The 15,203-nt window shown below is 40.1% G+C and overlaps 1 pseudogene; it reads left to right on the top strand.

Annotated features, from left to right (window-relative positions):
• Positions 1–965: 965 nt before the first annotated feature.
• On the top strand, positions 966–12,048 carry LOC125889309 (multidrug and toxin extrusion protein 1-like; annotated as a pseudogene).
• The last annotated feature ends 3,155 nt before the right edge of the window (positions 12,049–15,203 follow it).

Raw genomic sequence — 15,203 nt, 5'->3', positions numbered from 1 at the left:
TCACATCCAGTCATCCTCTCCTGCCCTGTAATAACCTGTTAACCTGTTCCCACTTTGGTCATCAATGAATGATTAAAAAAAATAACCCCTTTTTCTCTCACTCCTGGCCAGTTTAAAAATTTGTAATATTGCTTTGTTGCATGGTTTCCTTATGAGCCGCTGATCCTGTTACCTGTAACTATCACCTGTCTGCCTGACCTTCTGCCTGATTCACAAACTTGTGATTCCCTAACTCTTTGCAGTTATGTCTGCCTGTCAGACTGGCTTCCTGGTTTTTACTTTTGCCTGTTTTGTTACTCTGTAAGCTTCTGACAGTAGATAATTAAACTCTCACTTAGGTCCAAGGTCTCAGGTCACCAGGAGCAATACACAAGTTCATACATAATAAGAGTGGATTTACTGTGTCTTAAGGGTTGCTTTGCCAATTTTTGTTGCACACGTGATGAATGCAAAGTCCTGCTATTGTCATACACCAAAGTTGGCTGGTAGAAAAGTGAAATAGAGTACAGGGAAAATGCTAATTATGGTGTGGGGTATTAAATTAGGGCCACAAACTTGATTACAGCTTCTTATAGTCCCCAGTTGTATTTCAAAAATAGAGCATTGATGGTAAGACCCAGGTCAAGACAAACCATGTACATAAAGGGCTGAGTGGATGCCGTAGTCTTTTTTATCCTGCTGCAGTATATTCATGTTCAAGTGCAGTCACCATTTTTATCCAATTTTTAACAATACACAGTCTCAAAAACAATTTATCCATTTGATAAATAGATAGATTGTACTATCATGATCATCAATCTTTAAACCCAAACTTTTTTTCTGTTATTATTTCTAGCCAATTTGTAACATGTGAAAGGGGTTAATTGTTACATTGTCATAATCAATGTCCACAGTCTAGTCTGCCAAATGTTGAACTTTGGAATGATGGAAAATGTGATCATTAAATCACTGACCAGAATTTGGTGGTTAGCTTGGATAGTATGAAGATATTATGGTACTTAAGACTCTAAAGAAATCCCGATGGCATGATTTTCAAGACTCAAGATCAAAACATTATTGCTTTCAAGTTATTCATCTTAGTCTTTGTTGTGATTGTAGGCTTTTTTTTTCAAAATCTGTGTTGTTTCAGCTGGCCTTGGCTTAATTCCAAGACAGCTGTGACCACAGCAAAGATCTTTTTGTACTTTCCAACATCCTGAAGAGCAACTAAGACAAGTCCATGAGGGAAACAACAGACACTCCAGCAAAAACCTGCATTAGTATCACATCCTGCAGACATGGAGGCAGTCAGTGACAAGCTTTTCTGCTGCAGGTGGATGCGCCACAGAGTTCCCCTGGCCCACAGAGAGGAACTGTACCACATCCTGAGGATGACAGGGCCTCTGGTAAGGACTGGCACTGCTTACGTACCCTGCTCTGTCTGTAAGGGACTGTGAGGACTAGGGCTGTCCTTGTTGAAAAGCTTTCTTATACAACAGATGATGGATGACAGTTTTTTCTTTTGCCAAAGAAGGGTTGAGATGTCAGGTAACAGATTTTTGTGTCTGAGACTTAGAAGCAGAAATCAATAGACCTAAAACAGAATTTGGCAGATTTCAAACAGTGGCTGCAACCTGTCAAAGTGATGACAGTATGATTATTTGCAAAGACACAGTCTAAGCGCCATGCTAATTAAAAGCAACTTTACTGTAATTCGCAATGTATCAAGCTCGTAGCTGTATCAAGTGTACCATTGTCGATGTTTGTCTTTGCAGCTGCTCTCTCGAATCCTCAATTACCTGCTTCCATTTGTGGTCACAATGTTCTGTGGGCGTCTGGGAAATGAAGTGATGGCTGGCTATGGATTAGCTTCTGCTGTAAGTGGTGATCTGTATGCTCCACAGACTTGCAGAGTTTAGCATGAGGAAATGACGTGGAAATGTAATTTCAAGGGAGAAAATGAATTAATACAACTATAAACTCACCAAGAGAGCTTTTACAATTGTCTCACAAGCCTAAAGATTTAATCAACATGTAGCACATTTCATGAGTCACAGAAATACTGGTTACATCAGTGCCCTCAAGTGTACGTCACACTCATTTAAGTATGTTTCATAATATTTTCAGACCATCAATGTGACCACTGCAGCAACAGGATATGGTCTGGGACTGGCATGTGATACTTTGGTGTCTCAGGTGTGGAAAATCCATTTTGATATGATGATATAAATCACTGGAAATACTTATATTCTCCTCCTGTTTATTTCTGGCCCTCTTTCTAAAATGTGAATTATGCTGTGCAGACATTTGGTGGTAAGAACCTGCTGCGGGTGGGAGTGATCCTTCAGCGGGGCATCATTATCCTGCTGTTGTTCTGTCTGCCCTGCTGGGGTCTGCTCATTAATGCCCAGGCCATCCTGTTATGCATAGGCCAGGACCCTGAGGTGGCCAGGTAACTAACAGCACCAAACATAGCGATACTGTTGATACCATTATAAAGGATGTTGGCAAGTCTGATGGTGGAGGGGTCAATCAAACACAGGACTTTAACCCAGAAGACAGCTGTTTGTGTCCTGTGTAATACCAAAAGTCAGTGTCATTTTAAGCCAAACCTTGATCTATGCCTATGCCTAAGGAAATTTATTTTGAAAAGACACCATTTGCATGTAAAGAGCAGAAACAGACACGTCCAAAACTGACATCAGAGTGGTAGCTACAATGTCATGGTTCAACGTTCCTTTATACAATGGTTTGTATAATATCATGTGAATTTGCTCCCAACAAATGACGTAACATTACTTAGGAGTGGAGTGTGTGGGATTTAGTGGCATCTTGTGATGAGCAGGGTGTTACCCTGCTCCTAGCGTGTAGAGAATCAACAGTGGCCTTTAGGTAAAGTAAAAATACAATGTTTGGTTTGTCTGTTTTGGGCTTCCATAGAAACATAGCAGACTCCATGGAAAGAAGACCCGCTCCTGATGTAGATATTAATATAGCTCATTCTAAGGTAATGGAAAGCCAATGAATATTATTTTCAGGTGATTATACACAAGAGAAGAAGAAAGAAAGAAAACATAATTTTGAATATTATATTCAATTTCTGCCAACAGATCCACCTAAATCCTAGACACTGAACATTTAACGATATTTACCATAATGTTATACTTGTAAAGTTAGTAAAATTACGGAGGTTAGCCTGAGGCAAGTAGAGTAACTGTGGTTAGGTTTAGGGAAAGAAACATGGTGATGACGTACCTTAAAATGATTGAAAGTTGACATGGTTCTTAACAGTCTCCTGGGGTAAATCCACAGGGAAAGTCCTGTGTTTTGCAACCAAACTACCACCCCAACCTGACTGCTTCCTTTTTTTTGGGATTGACATGAGTTGGGAATGAGAACATGTTACTTCAGCAGCTACTCACTAACTTTGTTAGATGTTTGGTTCTGGGAAAGAAGAGTACAGTGGGTATATCAGGGTGAATATAAACCCATCTGCCTGCTGCTGCTACCACACTGTACATAATTGACAATAGCATAGACATGAGGGGTATAAAAACCAGAAGAGTGTGCTAAAATAAGGCAAAAAAGTTCTCTAGGGCTGCAGAGTTGGAAAACAATTTTCTGTGGGTTCTTCGCTACCAGCGAATTCATGTTATTTGTAGTCAATTGGTCCAATTTAGATTTAAAGAAAAAAATTGATGAATGCAGCTTTAACTTGAGTTTCTCATTAATAAGTAAATCTTTCCCACATCCTGCTTCTGAGTGGCCATAAAAATAAATAAGGTTGGATGACGTTGATCAGTGTATATTACCTTGAACTGATAAGTGCTTGCTTGTCCTTAATTTAAATCGAATACATTGTCTTGATTTCAGAATAGCCCAGCAGTATATCACATGCTTCCTTCCTGCAGTACCAGTGAGGCATACCTTTTCTCTCACCTTTCAATGAAAATTCAACATGTTTTTCTGTTGTTTTCTGTAGTTATTTTGTTTTTCTGCTCAATGAGCTGCTAAATATTTATAAACACCTTATTAAATTCAACTGTCTCTGTAGGTAATGTTTCTGCAACATCTCCAGGTGTCTTACCTGCAAAACCAGGTGCATATTTGTCGTAAACCCAAGTCCCGTGCTTTGAGTTGGTGCCGTCCTGTATCTTATTTCAGTGTATACAAATGTTGTGAATCTTATTGAACAATATTGTAATATCATTTCTGAGGAGAAAGGTATGAGTAGTAGTAATCACATTGCCCATGTTTTTGTACTCAGGGTATAATACTGCCACAAATGTATGCTGCTGCCATGGCAAACATAGCGAACGTAGTGACAAACTACATCTTTCTATACTGGCTGGATCTTGGTATTAGGTAGGTGTACTCGCACATGCACTATAGAGATTTCTGAATCTGATTAAAACTATTGCATGCACTGATGTCAGCATGTCTGTGTGCATACAGTGGATCTGCAGCAGCCAACGCGTTGTCTCACATTTACATCTGTGGCTTTCTGTTTGCTTACATCTGGTGGAGGAAACTCCATGTCACAACATGGGGAGGTGAGGCAACATTATATTTAGCAGACATTTGTGGTGATCTTGTGATCTTATGGTCCACTTTGTTCATCTGCCAAGTTTTTACAAAAATAAGTTTGTCTCTCCCCCTGCAGGCTGGTCTATAGAATCACTGCAGGAGTGGGGCTCCTACATGAAACTAGCCATTCCCAGTACATTGATGAAGTGCTTTGAGTGGTGGGTTTATGAGTTTGGGGGATTCTTTGCAGGTAATCCAAGTACTAGATATTGGTAAGTAGGGCTGCAACCAATGATTATTTTCCTATTAAATGATTAGTTGTTTATTCTATAAAGTATATGACAATAGTAAAAAATACAGTGTTTCCCAAAACCAAAGATGACATCCTCAAATGTTTTAAATTCAGCTTACTGTCACAGAGGAGGAAAATAAATAAATAAATAAAACTTTTCTTTTTAAAAAGACCAAACAAACCTTAAACCATAATTGATTGTCAAAGTAGCCAGGGATTAATTTAAAGATATACTATGCAGGATTTTCCTAAAAAAAAGACAACCCAAAAATACACAATGTATAGACTCATACAGAAGCAATCCGTCTCATCACTTATGGCCCAGTAAAAGTGTGTTTTGTTATTTTGTTTCTTTTACAAAGACTCTGCCCTCTGCCTGTATTTTCTTATTTTTGCCTTATTTTCTGTCATCGGGACATTTATGTTAGTGTAGCCTCCACAATGTTTAAGTCAGTTTAGCCTTTTTGAAAATGTAGGGACCAGGTGCCTGACTTTAAGCAGCAGACAGCCAAGAGACAAAGCACTAACCTGGGGCCAAGAAATTGAGCATAGCGTTAGTTCAGGCAGGACACGATGTCAAGCTCTTCTCTCATCCCAGCTACATCAGCTGATCTCAAACAGCCCAGTCAATTGATGAAGCAGCTGATTTATGAAAGGGAGTGAGCTGATCGATCACATGATTCCTTTCTATGCAATCAATTGGCAAATCTCATTCAGGGCACCCTATTTAAACTGCTTGGGCTGCCTACTGTTGCCGCTTCCTCTGCAAGCTGCTTTGCAATCCACCTCCACCCCATTTCCTCCTTTTCATGCTGTATCAGACTTATCAGTGTCATTTTTGTTTGCCATTGATGCTGCTCTGTTCTGTTCCTGGGCGGGCCGGGTGGGGTGGGGGGTGGGGGGGGGGGTAGGCGTATTTGCTGCTGCTGCCTTTGCCTCTCTGCCTCAGGCTTTCCTCATTTGCACATGGAAGGGCAGACGGGTGTGCTCTCTCTGCCTTAGGCTTTCCAAGTAGGCGCGTGGAAGGCAGAGGGGCCCCAGAACAGAGCCATACCGCCAAATATGATACTGTGCCAGATATAATAATGCACCAAATATAATACTGAGCCAAATATAATACTGCAAATGGAAATAAAATTTTCTGTGACAAAAGTGTTCCTGACTGAACTGATAGTTGACAACTATTCGATTAATCCTTGCAGCTCTATTGGTAAGACATTTCATTTTAACAAACCAGATACATGTACAAACTCTGAGTCATAACTATTCTTCTCTGTCTCTAATGATCAGGAATACTGAGTGAAGATGAGCTGGCAGCCCAACATGCTGTGATAATGGTGGCATTCATAACCTACACGGTACTAACTACAAGTCACAGCATTATGTTCTCACTTTTAGCGTTCTCTGAACATGTCTCAGAATTAGAATAGCACGGTGGTGCAGTTGTTTGCATGTTCTTCTTGTGTGCAGGTTTTTTTTCCGGGTTTTCTGGCTTCCTCCCACAGTCCAAAGACATGTTAGTCAGGTTAATTGGTGACTCTAAATTGGCCGTAGGTGTGAATGTGAGTGTGAATGGTTGTCTGTCTCTACGTGTCAGCCCTGTGATAGTTTGGTGACCTGTCCAGGGTGTATCCCGTCTCTTGCACAATGCCAGCTGGGATCAGCTCCAGCCCCCCTGTATTTTCCCCTAAGAGAATAAACAAATACAAATTAACTTTCACAATTAAAAGTTATGGTTTAGCTTTTAAATACTCTCAGGAGAAACTGCTCTATCTCTGATCATACTTCTTTTAATGTATTTTTTCTTTTTTTTTTTTTTTTTTGCAAAACGATGAATCCATAGTTCCCCCTCGGTATTCAAGCTGCGGCGTGTGCCAGAGTGGGTAACGCTCTCGGTGCAGGAGACACTGCCAGGGCGCTTCTCACCACCAAGATGTCATTCACTCTTGCAGGTCAGTTATAAACATGTTCACTTGTTATATTAACAAATCAGCTTTTGATGTTTGATTTCTTCAACATTTCCCACCTCCTCTTTTCCAGGTAGCTTTGCAGTTGTTGAAGGTCTTGTACTCTGCTCTACTAAATCAGTGATTGGTTTCATCTTCACCTCTGATGAGTGAGTCTCTGCAGTCACACACACACACACACATTTCAAGAACTAATAGAAGTTAAAAAAAAAAAAAAAGTGCTTTTGCTACATACAAAGATTTGCCTAGAAAAATAAGAATACATGTTAATCATAAAACCTTATTTCAGGAAGATCATAGGTCTGGTCGCACACTTGATGAATGCTTACTGTTTCCTTCAGTTCTTTGATGCCCTTGTGGTGAGTCCAACAGTTTCATTTATTCATTTACCTAGCACGGCAGATGTTGAAGTATCTACAGTAGAAGTTGGCACATGGTGGCCAGTGGGCTAAAACTGTGTAATAATCAGAGATTTGTCTCTCTGCATTCTAGTGTGCGTCTACAGGCATCTTCTTGGGCACAGGCAAACAGAAGATACCAGCTGTGGGCAATTTCATTGGATACTACTGCATAGGACTTCCACTGAGCGTTACTTTAATGTTTGTTGCAAAACTGAGAATTTTAGGTAATAACATGAAATTCAATAATAATAATCATGAAAACTTTTTTTTCTTTTCCAAATAAATTTTTTTCAAATGAATCCTGCAGTGCACTTACATAACTATATTGTCTCTCGCCATAGGTTTTTGGCTGGGACTGCTTGTTTGTGTCATTTTACAATCCACCTTCTACATCATTGTCATCTTCAAGCTGAACTGGGAGAGAATGACAGAGGAGGTACGCTGAGCAGGACCTCAGAATTTGGACTTTCTGATGTAAATTGTGTTTTTTTAAAGCTATTTGTTGCATGCAAAAATATTTTTTAAAAAATGGAATTTCGTTATTATCTCCGCCAGATCTCATTGACATCTGACTCCTCAATCCTCTTAACTGGCTGGTGGGGACCGCAAGTTTTCCAGAAACCAGCTTTTAAGAACAAGGGAGACATGCAGAGTTGTGGCAACTACAGAGGGATAAAGTTGATGAGCCATACAAAGAAGCTATGGGAAAGAGTAGTTGAAGCTAGACTAAGAACAGAAGTGAGCATCTGTGAGCAGCAGTATGGTTTCATGCCAAGAAAAGTACTACAGATGCAGTAATAACTTTGAGGATGTTGACGGAGAAGTACAGAGAACATCAGAGGGAACTGCATTGTGTCTTTGTAGATCTAGAGAAAGCATATGACAGAGTGCCTAGAGAGGAGTTGTGGTATTGTATGAGGAAGTCTGGAGTGGCAGAGAAGTATGTTAGTGGTGCAGGACATGTATGAGAGCTGTTTTACAGTGGTGAGGTGTGTGTAGGTGTGACAGAGGCATTTAAGGTGGAAGTGGGGCTGCATCAAGGATCAGCTCTGAGCCCCTTCTTGTTTGCTATGGTGATGGACAGGTTGACAGATGAGGTTAGACAGGAATCTCCATGGACTATGATGTTTGCAGATGACATTGTGATCTGTAGTGAGAGCAGGGAACAGGCGGAGGAAAATCTAGAGAGGTGGAGGTATGCCCTGGAAAGGAAAGAGATTAACATTAGCCATAGCAAGACTGAATACATGTGTGTGAATGAGAAGGACCCAAGTGGAACGGTGAGGTTACATGGAGTAGAAATGAAGAAGGTGGAGGATTTTAAGTACTTAGGTTCAGCAGTCCAGAGCGACGAAGAGTGTGGAAAAGAGGTGAAGAAATGTGTGCAAGCAGGTTGGAACGGGTGGAGAAAGGTGTCAGGTGTTATGTGTGATAGAAGAAGAAGAGTACCAGCAAGATTAAAAGGAAAGGTGTACAAGACGGTGGTGAGAACAGCGATGTGGTTTGGTTTAGAGACAGTGGCACTGAGGAAAAGACAGGAGACAGAGCTGGAGGTATCAGAGATGAAGATGTTGAGGTTCTCTTTGGGAGTGACAAGGATGGATAGGATCAGGAATGAGTACATCGGAGGGACAGCTCATGTTAGCTGTTTTGGGAGTTAAAGTCAGACAAGCCAGACTGAGATGGTCTGGACATGTTCAGAGGAGGGATAGTGAATATATCGGTAGAAGGATGCTGAGGTTGGAACTGCCAGGCAAGAGGCCTAGAGGAAGACCAAAGAGGAGATTTATGGATGTAGTGAAAGAGGACATGAAGTCAGCTGGTGTGAGAGAAGAGGATGTGGAGGATAGGGTTAGATGGAGGCAGATGATTTGCTGTGGTGACCCCTAAAGGGAACAGCCAAAAGAAGCAAAAGAAGCTCAGCTAACAACAATAAAACATACCATCTATTGCAGGCCACATTTTTGCCTTTGTTATGGCTCAAAAACTGCCATCCCTATTTTCTGTTAACTTTGACACCATTTTCACTGTAAGGGAGTCAGAATGGAAAGTTACACTGGCCACTGCTGCGATCCAGTTTTGTTCTACTGCACAGCATCATATCACACCAGGAATATTTCAGAAGTAAAGCGTTTGCCTGCCTGTATAATATAGACTTGCATATTTTGCTGATTTGGTTGTTTTTCCTTGAAATTTGTACTTCTACTGCAACTAAGTAAGCAGGCTATTTCAATCAGGAGAGACTTGTTTTTATGGTAAAAGAATATTTGTTAACATGTGAACAGAAGAATAAAAATGTGGAAAGTCCTTGGCGATTAGACCCATTGGAGATGGTATGATTTAAGGAGGGTGATGAATCCATAGTTGAATCGGGAACCCCCCCTCCCTCCCCCCAGGGTCTAGACACTGGTGGTGGTAGAGGTGGTGAAGATGAGATAAGAGGAAGATGGAGAAGTGCTGATGATCTGGATGAGTAGAGGAATGAGTCTTTGAGAGCTTGTCCTGGACTCTGGATACGATGGCTGGAGGTGAATGGAGTGGAGGAGGTTGGAATGATTCTGCCTAAAATGATGGCTGACAGCAGCAGAAAAGAGAGCAGATTTAAAATTTTGCAGTGGCATCCTGATTGGCTGAGAGAGATCGTGGCAACGTTTGACAGGATAATTAGAAGAGTGAACACCCATAGTCAGCTGATTCAAGAGAGTAGTGAGATTGGGATGGAGAGAAATGCGAATGGATGAACACAGAGAAAATCTTCCTGATTGAACTTATGCTGAGCTTCATATAGTTAAATGGTGCATCTCTGTTTTTTGTTTGTATTTGTTTGCAGGCTGTAAACCGAGCACAGAAAATCACTCTCATAACATTATTAAGCGCAGCTGCCCAGTCAAACACTGCGGCTGACAACACTGCTGACCAGACCGCCAGTAATGGAAATGTAAGTGGCCAGCTACACTTCTAAATCATTATGTCTTTCTTACAATCAATTGACATTCATATTTCTCTGTAAAGTTTTTGCTATTTGACTACTGCTTGATCTCCATATGACTCAACAAAATAATGGGAAACATCTTTCTCCCAAGTCAGTGGATGGCTACATAACTGTGAGCACAGAGTGCCATGATGGGAACAGAGAGACACAGGATGGACATGCAGTCCAGCATGTGAAGGGAGGCCGTCTCTCCATAACCCAGCTGATCCTCAGGCGAGGCCTCACTATGTTTGCTGCAGTTGCTCTTCTGGCTGTGGGAGCAAGTGTACACTTCCTTGTGCCCTTGCCAAAGACCCTGTCGTCAGAGACCAATTTTACTTTGGACTGGATCAATACGACATATACGCCTGATCAGATTCTCTCCACTGCACTGGTCCCAAAGGAAGAGTCAGATTGACCTTGAGAGTCCAAAACCACAATGCTTCTGTTTAATATGTTAATTACAATGAATACACTGAATACAGTAGACTTTGTTCATGTTCGTGTAACCAAATTCATGATAAGCAGGTTTCTAATAATTCCAGCAGCCAGGATGATTAAAAAAAAAAAAGAATAAGTGGATGATTGGTTGAACTAATGTTTTGCTTTAAGAGATGAAATTATTCTTTGGTTATTGACAATTTAAAGTTTTAGATGCCATCTGCTTTTTTTCTTATCTAGGCTTGTGTCGTGTTGACCTGTAATGCAGCTCTGTTTTCTTTAAGGGGAGAATGTTTTTAATGGCTCTTCAGAGCATTTGTAAGTGCACCTCTTATTTTATGGAACAAAAAAAAAAATGGCGGTTGTAGAAATAAATAAAAATAAAATAATAAAATGTGAAAAGATGTCCTATTTCGTTGAATATAAATAAGTGTTATAAAAGCATCATGTCAGAGTTCTGGGATGAAGAATGGAAGAAAAATAGGCCTAATGCACTGCAAAGAGTAGGCATTCACTTTACTCATGAGCTTTGTAGGTGTCATACTTTTTTTGTGTTTGTGTGTGGTTTTATGTCTTTTTGAGGTCATTTTGTGTCTTTTTGCAGTACCTTCGAATCTCTTTGTAGCCTTTATGTGTCTCTTTGTGGTCATTTTAAGTCTTATCCAGGTCGCTACATGTCTCTGAGATTGACATTTTGCAGGTGAAGGCCACAGGGGTCCCGGACACTTTGGGCCCCTTCGCATGTAACCCGTAGGCCCCTTGAGTAATACATCCATGACTTCAGACCATTAATACTCAAAGAAGTTAAAAATAATATGAGCAGATTATTCAGTCATCAACATGAAGAGAATACAAAATTATTTATGTATACATCATCATTCAAAATATGTTAGAAAATTACTGACGCAATACTAAATTTTAAATCACTGTTGATATCTTCCACAATTTTTTTTCTTTAAACTTTACAACTATTATTGAATGAAGAATAAAAACATTCCCACTTTCTTAAACCCATTCATTTCCATTTTCTTCCAGTCCACTAGATGTCCCCAGGCTGTTTCTCCTTTCCCAGTTACCTCTCTCCCACATCCAGTCATCCTCTCCTGCCCTGTAATAACCCTTTCCTTCTGGTCCCAGCCATCGACCTTCCCTGCCCACCTGTTAACCTGTTCCCACTTTGGTCATCAATGAATGATTAAATAATCAGCCCTTTTTCTCTCACTCCTGGCCAGTTTAAAAATTTGTAATATTGCTTTGTTGCATGGTTTCCTTATGAGCCGCTGATCCTGTTACCTGTAACTTTCACCTGTCTGCTTGACCTTCTGCCTGATTCACAAACTTGTGATTCCCTAACTCTTTGCGGTTATGTCTGCCTGTCAGACTGGCTTTCTGGTTTTTACCTTTGTGTGTTGTGTTACTCTGTAAGCTTCTGTAACCCTGTATTTGTCTGTTTTGTTACTCTGTAAGCTTCTGTAATAAATAATTGAACTCTCTTGGGTCCAAGGTCTCAGGTCACCAGGTGCAATACACAAGTTGGGTTTTTTTTTCTTTCTCAGGTCTCTTTATTGTTTTTTTTTTTAGGACAGATAATGTGCAAATTGCAGAAACAGCAATCTAAATGCTACACAATGACAAAATTAGGTAATGTCCAGTAGAGACAAATATAGAAAACAAGAAAGTGACAACAATACAAAAAAATGAATAGATAAAGTGGAATAAGTACAGGTGAAAATAACTCCAGTTAAAATTAGTATATAAGGGTTGAAAAGAAGAAAGAAAGAGAAAAAAAAACAAAATACACATCTTGGCAACCAAAATGTTACAAAAATGAGGGTGTGATGCACCATGGATGGGCCCTTATCACATAACGTCAAGAGCATAAGCTATGAGTCAGTTCCCTTTTGCTGGGTTGTAGACCATTTGTCAAGAATTGGTTTCCAGATTTTTAGGAAGATGTTTTCTTTGTTGGCAAGTTTATATCGAAGCACTTCCATGTGAATCACGTTGCCAAGCTCCCTCAGCCATCAGTGGAAAGAGGGGCTGGACTATGACTTCCAGTGCTGTAAAATGAGGTGTTTTGCTAGCAGAATACAGAGAGACAGAGGTCACAGGTAACCCAAATATGGCGAGAAAAGGGTCTGGCGTTATTTTGTTTTTTACTATAAACCTTTGATTTGTAGTCAAATATAAGCAACCAGAAGGAATAGAGCTTGGGGCACAGCCATAGTTGATGGGTAAGCGTGCCTGTGTCCTGTTTGCATTCATCACACAAGGGGGAGACATTAGGATATATAGCATGAAGTCTTGCGTTTGTGTAGTGGAGTCTATGCAAAATAATGAATTGTATAAGTCTGTGTCTGTAAAGCCCTGTGAGGCAAATTGTGATTTGTGATATTAGGCTTTATAAATAAAATTGATTGATTGATTGATTGATTGATTGATTGATTGATTGATTGATTGATTGATTGATTGATTGATTGTGTCTAACATTTATGGAACTGTTATATATCTTGACAAGAATTTCCCCTCCAAGTATCATCAGTATCACCAGCTCTTCTGTCCAAGCGCTCCTTAGTTTGGTGTCAGACAATTTAACATGACCTTGCAAGGATGAGTACAGCAAAAGAGACAGATCAAGTGTGGTGTGTTTAGGCTTGTTTTGATAATGTGGTAAATGAGTTTTGATATAATTTCTTATTTGGAGGTATCTAAAGAAGAAGAAAAAACTGCTGCAGATGTTGGAAGGATATGAGTTTCTCCTCAATATATATAAGTCTCCAGTTATGGCGATAGTTTTGTCTTTCAGAACGGAAAAAACTGGATCAACCAAACCTGGAGGAAAAGCATGATTTTTGCGGATAGGGCTGTCTATGTATACTGTGGGTAAATTCAGAAAGGACTGAATTTGCTTCCATATTCTCAACGTATTTAGAATAATCTGGCTGGTTATATATGATGGAATCCTTACCTTAGCGGGATTATTCAAAATTGCAGGAAGAGAAGTATACCCACAGTCTGCCTGTTCAATCTGAAGCCAGGCAGGTGTGGTGGAATTTGATGAAGAGCTATTGCGCCAAAGGGATAAAACTCTCAGGTTTGAGGCCCAAAAGTAAAATCCAAACTGGGGGAGGCCAAAACCACCTTTGAACTTGTCCCTCTCAAGATGTTGCTTTGATTTTCTGCCCCCTTTGTTGTTCCAAATAAATGCTTTGATGATACAGTCCAATTTCTTTAAGAAGTATAATTGTATGTGGACAGGTAATCAGTGAAAGGTGTACAAGAATCTGGGGAGCGTAACCATTTTTAGAGCATTGATGCAGCCGACTAAAGAAATTGGCTATGTATTCCAGTATTCAATACTTCTCTTCAGTTGTTGGATCTTGTTTTCCCAATTGGACTTTAGGAGATCACCATATTTTCGGGTTGCAATAATACCCAAACTCTTAATTTGGTTATCTACAAATCTGAATGGCTCTGTGCTCAGAAACTCTGAGTCTACATTATCTGATACTGGAAGTAATTCGCTCTTTTCCCAGTTAAAAGAGTACCCTGAAAGACCTCTGAAAGTTTCAATTAAACGCAAAAAGTAACAGATGATGTTTCGTTTCATGTATTTGAATAGGGTTACAATCAGAGTTTGTTCTGATCTCACTGGCCAAGACTTTAATGCATAGATTAAATAATGTGGCACGCACAAGCAGCCTTGTCAGACGCCTCTATGGAGATGTAAAATCCTGCTATTGTCATGCTACAAAGTTGCCTAGTGGAAAAGTGAAATAGAGTAAAAGGAAAATGCTAATTAAGGTGTGGGGTATTAAATTAAGGCCACTAAGTTAATTACAGCTCCTTATAGTCCCAAGTTGTAATTCAAAAATAGAGCATTGATGGTAAGACCCAGGTCAAGACAAACCATGTACATAAAGGGCTGAGTGGATCCCTTAGACCATTAGACCATTTTCTAACATGTGAAAGGGGTTAATTATTATATTGTCTCCATCATTGCCCATGGTCTAGTCTGCCATTTTGTAAATGTTTTAACTTCAAATATGCTGCTTGGACCGTGTAAAGGTATTATGCTACCTGACTCAAGATCAAACATTATTGCTCTCAAGTCATTCAGTTTGGTCTTTGATGTGATTGTAGGTTTTTTTTGTTTTTTGTTTTTTTGTTTTTTTCAAAATCTGTGTTGTTTCCACTGGCCTTGGCCTAAATTCCAAGACAGCTGTGACCACAGCAAAGATTATTTTGCACTTTCCAACATCCTGAAGAGCAACTAAGACAAGTCCATGAGAGAAAAAAAACACTCCAGCAGAAAAACCCACATTAGTATCACGATCTGCAGACATGGAGGCAGCCAGTGACAAGCTTTTCTGCTGCAGGTGGATGCGCCACAGAGTTCCCCTGGCCCACAGAGAGGAACTGTACCACATCCTGAGGATGACAGGGCCTCTGGTAAGGACTGGCACTGCTTACGTACCCTGCTCTGTCTGTAAGGGACTGTGAGGACTAGGGCTGTCCTTGTTGAAAAGCTTTCTTATACAACAGATGATTGATGACAGTTTTTTCTTTTGCCAAAGAAGGGTTGAAATGTCAGGTAACAGATTTTTGTGTCTGAGACTTAGAAG

Source organism: Epinephelus fuscoguttatus, linkage group LG5, assembly GCF_011397635.1.
Source record: "Epinephelus fuscoguttatus linkage group LG5, E.fuscoguttatus.final_Chr_v1".
NCBI classification, from domain to species: domain Eukaryota; kingdom Metazoa; phylum Chordata; class Actinopteri; order Perciformes; family Serranidae; genus Epinephelus; species Epinephelus fuscoguttatus.
The sequence above is the reverse complement of the archived record's forward strand: the minus strand, read 5'-3'. Positions and strand labels throughout refer to the sequence as shown.